This window comes from Phoxinus phoxinus, assembly GCF_949152265.1.
Source record: "Phoxinus phoxinus genome assembly, chromosome: 9".
NCBI classification, from domain to species: Eukaryota; Metazoa; Chordata; class Actinopteri; order Cypriniformes; family Leuciscidae; genus Phoxinus; species Phoxinus phoxinus.
In genome coordinates, this window is record NC_136884.1 from 26,269,376 (window position 1) to 26,278,877 (window position 9,502).

General features: G+C 38.2%; 1 long non-coding RNA gene across 1 annotated transcript; it reads left to right on the forward strand.

Moving 5' to 3' along the window:
* The first annotated feature begins 6,014 nt into the window (after nt 1-6,014).
* LOC307004359 lies at nt 6,015-9,139 on the forward strand. The gene is made up of 6 exons (XR_013799015.1): nt 6,015-7,093; nt 7,444-7,514; nt 7,604-7,674; nt 7,931-8,083; nt 8,373-8,435; nt 8,752-9,139. It is a non-coding gene; the product is annotated as an uncharacterized lncRNA (long non-coding RNA).
* The last annotated feature ends 363 nt before the right edge of the window (nt 9,140-9,502 follow it).

Consider the following 9,502-nt stretch of genomic DNA (forward strand, 5'->3'; position numbering starts at 1 on the left):
CTGTTCACCTTTGACCTGATGCTGCTGAAAGAAGAGAGTCAAGAACTGAATGAAATGGAAGAAAAAAAAAAGTATTTCATAACTGGAGAAAAATATTTTATTTGTTCACAGACTGAAAAGAGTTCAGCAAAAAAAAAGAGAGCTCAAAAGACAGAAACCCCTAATCACCATATAAGGATTCACTCAAAAAAGGACTGGTTTTTATGTCAGTGTGGAATGCGTTTTCCAGACATAAAGCGCCTTAAAGGGCACCTATTATGACATTTAAAATGTTCCTAATGTTGTTGTGGGAGTCCCCAACAACAGTTTTACATGCATGCAATGACAAAAAACACTTTTGTTTTCGTATAATATGCATTAATTTTTTCCTGATTTGCTCACCGACTCCCAAATGATTCGTTCAACGACTCGTTTTTCCAAACCCCTCCTCTGCGCGACGCTAATCTGCGTTGATTGGTCAGATGACCCAGCAGTGTTTACAGAGATAATACTTATTTTTAACACGGAGTACAATGATGCTTTTATCAATTAAATTGTGTTATAATAATGATTATAGTCCACCGCTTTATAGTTTGTAGTAAAAAACGAAAAATAAGATAAATAATTGAATGTTATGTTAGCGAGCATAGCCCAGAGTTCATATTGTAAAAGCACAATCAGTCTTTGTTTGCATTAGCCCTATGCATAAACATAACGTTTTAACGTCTCGCGAATCCAAGTTTGATTGCATTTAAGTTGGTAAAGCAATCGTCTTCAAAATGGCGCGAACAAAGCACAAGGCTCGGACTATACTTCTGTGGTATAGTGAATTGTAGCCACTTAGTCTTCAAATGCTCCTCCTTGGGCAGATGAAAAAAGTTGGCTTTTGAGTCGCACTTCAGAACACAGCGTCTCGTCACCCTGATGTTTTCCCCTGGCCTTGGAGCGCAATAAGTGGGCGTATCGTATTCAAATAACTTGACAAGTTGACGTCATCTAGTCAGAGAAAAAGCTTCGGTCTTCTAACGATTCATAAAAATGACTCAAGAGTCGACTCTTACTTTTGAAAGACAATAACTTTATATACTGTGCACTTTCATATTTCAAACTTTGCAGGATGTTTTTGTTCACTTAGATCTATGTTACACACTACATGAAAGGTAAATTTCAAAATTCCATAATAGGTGCCCTTTAAAAGTCATGTAATAATTCACTCTGGAGAGAAGCCTTTCAAATGCCAGCAGTGTGAAAGGAGTTTCCGATTCAATAAATACCTCAAGACTCGAATGAGAATTCACTCTGGAGCAAGCCTTTCACCTGCAAACTGTGTGGGAAGAGCTTCTTACAAAAAGGAAATCTTAAGACTCACATGAGAGAAGCCGTTCGCCTGCCCTCACTGTGGAAAGAGTTTCACACTTAAAGGAGACCTTGAGGTTTATATGAGAATTCATTTACATCTATGCATTTGGCAGATGCTTTTATCCAAAGCAACTTACATTGCATTATCCTATACATTATTATACATAGGTATGTGCAATCCCCTGGGATCAAACCCACAACCTTGCGTTGTTAAAGCAATGCTCTTACCACTGAACTACAGGAAATTCACACAGGAGAAAAGCCTTAAACGTAATTTCCAAACTCATTCTGGAAAGACACAGCAGTGTTCATCAGTGTGACGAGATTTAGAAAAAGGAGCAATTTCAAAAATCATCTGCACATACACTGGATGAAAATCATTTACAGTCACACCTGAAAAATCATACCTATGCGAGACCTTATTTGTGTATGTGTGTGTGTGTATACTTTTAAATGGTTCTGCAGTTCGAAAATTGCACCAGAAAATCTCTGTAAAATTATGGCTACGTTCAAAATCATGTTAACATCACCTTTTAAATGTGACCAATATCAGATTGTAACACTCAGCCCTATCAGAAGAGGCAACGCAATTTAAAAAACAGTAATTGTTTAACATATTTGAATGTTGGGGTGCAGAATAAAGACAATAAAACAGTGGAAATGAAATAACAGAATTGTATTTACACAAACCAATGACACAGACCCAAATCAACGCAGTATCATAAATTGTCAGACTGTTTAAAACATAGTCATACAGTTATATAGTTCATACTATAAAACAGTTCAACGGCAATCCGTGTGTAATACTTTAGTGTCCATCTGTGTACAATCCAGCAGGGCTGTACGTTCACTTTTTTTGCACATAGGACTGGTGTTAAAGAGGTTGAAAGTTTTGTAGCACAGGCCAAACAGTTGTAGCACAAGTATAAAATGTATGCTATCATCCCTGAAAACACACACAAGTAATGGAGTTCATCACTTACAGAGGCATTGATGTTCCATAAAGTGCAAAATATCCCATGACACTCCTCTATGGGGCTGTTTACACCTGGCCACTTCATGTGTTTTCTGTGATCGGACAGCTATCCGATCGTGAAAAGATCAGGTGTAAATGTCCTCCGAAACCCATTCGAGACGGATTTGAATCGATCGCTCAAACCACATCAGGAGTTGGTCTGGGCCGCATTCCAGACGAAAGTGGACAAGTGTAAATGCATCTGGTTGTTGAAACCACATATGTAAATTTTACTTCCCCCAAAAATACTAAAAAATAAACGTGTGAGAGCGTGTTATAGGCTATATGTCATGTTATAGCCAGATATGACGACGCAACACGCATCGCCGCAGCTGAGCATATCTATTCATCAAGCCAACGTGCAAACTATCGCAAATCAAAGTGAAAGTTAGTCGCAGACGCTTGACACACAATCATCTTCATTAAAAGTAAGGAACCGAAATGATCTTACCAGGGCTGTTGCCGCTATCTCTTATTGCCGTCTATGATTTTGAAATATTAGCTGATGATCAATAAAATGCAGCTCATCTGTTGCTTTCGGTGACGTGCACTCCATTGCACTGCAAGTGCAAATTCAAGTCCTGGTTGGTAAATAAATCCACAATGTATACTTTACGTCCCAGGCAAGAAACAAACAGCGCCCTGCTTCCTAGTTTAGGTGTCAGGCCTCCATGTTAGGCCACACTACTCCTCATAAACTTGAAAGGCTGCTTCCTACACTTGTCACGTGATCGCTCATGTGACAGACAGAGTCCATGCATCCTTGAATTAATGAATATAGGCCGTTACTATGTACTACTCTACACCCAAAGTGCTTTACAATCATATCCGTGGGCTCTCCTCAACCACCACCAGTGTGCAGCATCCATTGTGAAATTTGGTGGAGGATTGGTAGATGAACTGCGGGTTCTTCAGTAAAGACTGGAATCGGCCAGATCCAACTTTGTGAAGGGCGCATGAATCAAGACATGTACAAGGTTATCCTTGAAGAAAACACTGACAATAGTTTTTTTTCCCCACTGGACAATGCCACAAAGCCAGGCCAATAAAGGTGTGGATAGAGGGCCACCAGATAAAGACCCTGTCATGGCCAGCCCAATCTCTAGACCCAAACTCCACTGAAAACCTCTGAAATGTGTTCAAGAGGAAGATGAAGGTCATCAAACAAAGCCAAGCTGCTTACTTTTTTGTGCTAGGAGTGGCATAAAGTCACCCTACAGCAATGTGACCGACTGGTCGAGAGCATGCAAGACGCATGAAAGTTGTGATTGGAAATGAGGGTTATTCTACCAAATATTGATTTCTTAACTCTTCTGAAGTTAAAACATTAGTATGGTTTTGTTTAAAAATGAATATAAATGTGTTTTCTTTGCATTAAAGGGGTCATGAACTGGATTGTTTTATTATTTTATAATGTTGCCTGGGGTGCCCTTATAATGTTAGTATGATTTTTACATAAAAAATTGTCATAATTTAGAAATAAAAGGCTTTTTCCTAGCCTGATTTTAGCCTCTGATTTGAACGCTCTGTTTTAAGGTCTGTCTCAAAGGTGCTCTAAGCGATCTCGCGCGTTTTTTAGGCCAAAACATTTTTTTTCACATACCGCAAACATCTCCTCACTATCCGCTAGCTGCCTGTCCCACTGTAAAAAAACGCGGTCTCTGCAGAGAGCCCAAGCTCCACAAACAGCAGCAAAAACAAACTGAGCAATAAACAGAGCGACCCACAGCACGAAACATAACAAACTGTTCCAGCCAATAACCGACAAGAATGATGCGGGGTGGGGTTTGGGGGGTTATTGCGTGGATGAGGAGGAGGGAGGGTCTAGCTAGCCTCCGTTTTGTTTGACAATAGTTCGAACCAGGCCCGGCTCCAGATATTAGATGAAAGGTGGGCCAAGTGATATTCCAGGTGGGCCGGGCGGATTTGAAAGGGGGTGGTGTGGTCTCACATGCCTATTGATATAGTTTTAATAACATCAATTTAAGGCATTTTTTGGGGTTGTTTGTATGTTATTGTTTGTTTGTGTTTTCTTCATTTTTAATATTGAATTGTTAATATTTTTATATGTTTAATTATTAGCATGTTTTTTACATTCTCTCTTTTTACATTTGTAATATATATTTTTACTCATTATCATATCGTGTTAAGTAACTTTAGATTTAATAAAAAGGTGCAGGTCTTTTAAAATAACTATTTACATCACTATACCATTTACAACATCAGCTTTTTGTTTAGCTCTTACAAACTAAAAATGGTAATTTTATCTGAAATGCTGTTTTTCTTAAGAATTATTCTCACGTCTGTTAATATATAACATTACAGATTTTTGTTTTTTAAGGCCATTGTTATTTTTTACATTTTTGTTTTTACATTCTTATGTTTATTTAGAATCTTTTTTTTTTTTCAGTTTAGTTTTTTAACATTTTTAATATTTTATTTTTTACCTCACAACAGATCTTGTATAAGTTTAGTAACTTTAGATTTGAGGAAAACAGGGCAGGTCTTGAAAAAGATCTCCTTATATCACTATATTATCACAGCATTAGCTTTCTACTCTTCGTAAGAAGATCCTTTTAAAAGAAAGATACCGGTTGATGTAATTTATGTCCGACTGTTTGCACTGTATTTTATTATTTTATTTTCCAAACTGTGATTCAGGAAGATTTTATTAATTTTTAGGGCTGTCTGATTGGAAGAGATTTTGAAGGGGAACGGGAGAGCTTCACTCCGACGAGGCGAGTGAAGATTATCTATACTATGGAGAGTATAGAGGTTCGCTGTTTGCTTAAAACAGCAAAAGTGAAACGTGCTCTGTGGGGGACACCACCCCAGCAGAGGACGTCCCTGGATTGTAGGTCCAGTGGCACCGCAAACCTGCTCAATCACTTCCATCTCAGATAGGGTTTTAATTATTCTTATTTCTTTTGATTATTTTAATTTCTTCTATGTAAAGCACTTTGAATTACCATTGCTTAGCTTTGCATTTACTGAATGAGCACTGTGCCACTGTTCGTCCGACTGTTTGCACTGTATTTTATTTTCTAAACTGTTTTAATTATTCTTATTTCTTTTATTATTTATGTAATTATTTCAATTTCTTCTATGTAAAGCACTTTGAATTACCACTGTGTATGAAATGTGCTATATAAATAAACTTGCCTTGCCTTGCCTATACGTTATAGCCAACTTTTTTTTGTCACGGTCCATAACTCTTTCTCTGTGCCGGTGGAGACCGGCCGGCTACGCTATTACCTTATTCCAAACCGGCCTTTGCGTTGCCTCTAAAATGGTCCCACTATGGACCTTTCCATAACGTCTACGCCTGAGCTCTATTACATGTGGAACTCTCTTGAAAACTTTTACTACGTTTTTACTATTATATGGAATTATTCTTGTGCCAATAAAAATGAACGTAACTTTTCAAGAAACTAATGAAAATATAAATTGAAACTGAATAAAATATCTTTGAAACTGAAAAAGAATAACTCGCTGACAAATGAATTGACTTCGTTTTTAATACACTGCATGTTTTGCTAACTATTTCTCATATTTCTTTAGCTGATCTGAACTTACAAATGCTTCCAGAGTTTTCATTTACGCTTCTGACATTTTCGTTTACACTTCTGAAGTTTTCGTTCGCAATTCTGACACAGACCTACCGTGTGGGCAGGCTTAACAGCGGTTTGCTCTCATTGGGTAGTGAGATTTGGATTGACGGCTCCTTGAACCGGAAGGAGAGACATCAGCGGCGCAAATTTTGGGATCTGTGTGACAGTCTAACAACAGTATGCTAAATGAAAGCACATCATCAATATTAATAAAACCGAGATGAGTAATCTGATCATCTCCAGGTAGGCATACATCCATTCATGTTATTCTATAGAATGCATATTATAACGAACTTGGGTAACCTTTTAGCTGTTTTTTAATACGCAAGGGATTTTATTAGATTTTAAATGTCTAACATTACCCTGCTAAAACTTGGCAAGATCAGCATGGAATTATGTAGTTACCATGATATGTAAGCTAATCAGGCATTGTTTATACCTGCAGGAACAAGTGCAAGAAGATATCTTACAGCGTATGCTAACCAAGTTTAACTTGATTTGTCGGAATGAAGCTATAGATTAGGATTACCTCCTGGATGTTGCTCAGCAAGAACTTGCTTTGGCTATTAATGCATCAAATCATGTTAACATCCCAGATCATTTAATTAGTGGTCTACAGGAGTTAATCAACGTAGTTAATATATCTCTGAATTTGGAAGAGACTTCAGGAAATGCATCAGAAATGGAAATTTACACCTGGGGAAACGTGGGGACGCCCACGTTTGGAAATCAGCAGGGATGACCTTAAAGAACTTGTCACTACTGCTCTTCCTGTAGAAACTCTTGCACAGCTCTGTGGTGTTTCAAGAAGAACAATGAACAGAAGACTGAAGGAGCAGCCCCTCTCTGTCAGAGGCTGCTATTCCAGCATATCAGATAATGAACTTGATCGTGTGGTGCGATCAATAAAAATAAGAATGCCCCATGCTGGATACAGGCTAGTAAAAGGGGAACTTTTGGCTAGAGGGCACCGCGTACAAAGGCACAGGTTGAAGGCCAGTATGCAATGGGTGGATGGAGCTGGAATTTTGGCCAGAATGTTCCAGCTTGGTATTGTAGCTCGTAGAAGTTATTCTGTTCCTGCTACATTGTCCCTAGTTCATGTGGATACCAACCATAAACTAATCATGTGAGTATTTGCACTCTAAATTTCACTTGCATGCACACACATACAAAAAATATTGCTGTCTTCACACAGTGATGCATCCATATGGACACAAAACAAATTACTTACGTTGTGCTTTTGTAAAATAAAATAAAACAATCAGACGTGCTTTATGATCTCCGTAAACTGGAGCGCGAGGACTGAAACAAAATATAGCCTACGTATGTCTGGATTTTTAAAAAATGCTGGCAAACATAAGAGACATTTTGCCAGAAGTCACAGGCCAACAGTACCAGCAAAAGCTCAGAAAACTTTTGATTGTTCTGTGTCTTTGCTGGGCTCTAAATCCGATACGACCACATCTATACCCGCAGAGCTGGAGCTCATGCAAGCAGGGCTAGGAAAGAGGACCCTGTCCTTAACATCGGATACAACACATGCAGAGGTGAGGAGTCAGATCTTAAGCAAACACATATTCTAATAGCATTATTTGTTGTGTCAGTGTTTTAAGGGTTTTCTTTAATGTTGATGTAGTTATCAAGTTTGCTGCGGGAAGCATACTCAAAGATGAGTGAACTGGAAGTGGCTTCTTTCCAAAGCTGCAGGTGTGCTTTTTCACAACTTTTATCATCATTTTGTGTAAAAATTCCATAATATGAATTAGTCCATTCAGTACAGAAAACATTAATGCATTATACCGTAGAGTTATTCTCCTTTTCAGTTGTTGTATTACTTGTTTATATAAGTGGGAATGGAAGGAGAAGAATATCTGTAACACCATTGGAGGCAGAGGGGTAAATAGGATCAGTGATCAAAAGTGCTTCTAGTGGTGGGAACTTGCTGTACGTCGTGCCGTTGCAGGATGAACTTGATATGACACCACTGCCACCAAATGCACCTGGATTTGCCCAAATGCCAAAGGCAACTTGTAAAAAATGCAAGACTCTGATGTCACTTCAGACACTGGCTTTGCATGTTGACCAGTGTGACAGCATGCATAACTCAGAAAATTAGGTAAAACTATGTTGTGTAGTTTTAGGTTACTATCTTTAAGAACTGTCCACTGACAATACTGACAATAGCAAAACTTGTTATTACTCCAATTGTAACAATTGAAATTCAGGACAGTCAGTAACACTGTAGCCTTTAACAGACTTTGCTTTGAAGACATTTGAATATACTAACTTAACACATTCACAATCACATTTCAATATGCCCCTGACTTCTAAGGGGTGTTTTATTTGTGACTACTCCCAACAACACTGAATTGTATCAGTGGAAACATTTTTTTTTCTCTTTGCAGGAAGAAGATTTGGTGTTTATAGAGGAGGAAACCTTATCTAATGTTATACATCACCCTGAGGAGGTACACAAGCAAAAGCTGAATTTAACATTGGCTATGTGTACATGACACCTTTTGTTTCAACTGGAACGAAGTCATTCTAATTGATGAATCCGTACGTAGTTTACATGAATTATACATAAAGTGAATCGGGTTGATGTGTGCGTTAATATGCCACCACAAGCTTCAAATCATGATTATTTTATATGTGCTCACTGCACGAATATATATATAGCGTTTCCTGCTGTTTGCGCATAGTCGCATACCATTCTCCTACATTGCTTCTTTTCTTTGTTTTAAAGAGCAGACATAATATTGATCTATTTTGGGTTCTGATTAGGAGACAATGAGCACATGAACTGTTATGCCGTGATAACTTCTACTAGATCGCTCGCTCTTCTCACAGACGGACTGGTGATGGCAACAGCAGCGGCGGAAAAATATATTGGGCGTGGTCAACCTGTCACTTCAATCGAGGGTGACCAATAGAAAAAGGCCTTTCATCCTGGTTGGTAGAGACCGCCCACTGAGATACAGCCTCACGCGCAAGCAAAACTTTTCAAATCGCAAGCAAAATATTTAGACCCGCAGAAAAGACAGCAGGAAAGAGAGCAAAATATGTGGGTTTGTGATGAAAAGTTTTTGAAGTGCACAAAGAAAAATAAAGGTTTTCAAAGATTTACACGCACTGCAAATAATTTTGTTATCAACTTCTTTATTTTTGAGCCTTAAGGAGACTTTTTTGCAATATATATATATTTTTTATTACAAAATAATTTGTTTTACTCTCAAACACAGTATGTTTGATTGAATAAAAAAGACACAAAGGAAACTCCACAGCATGGTACCCCCCAGACAATGCCTCTGTGGCCAGTGCACTAGTGGCCTGAAATATGAAAACATTACTGCTATGGTGTCTCTGAAAGTAAGACTGTCTTGATGTCTAACCTAAATAGATGTGCTACATGTTGAATTGGCAGGTTCAGCATCAGCCGCATTAAAGTTAAAAGGACCATCTGAAAAGGTGAACGTTTTTGACCTTTCTGTAGGCATGAAAGGAGCTGTGTCAGCACACCCATCAAAACAGTGAA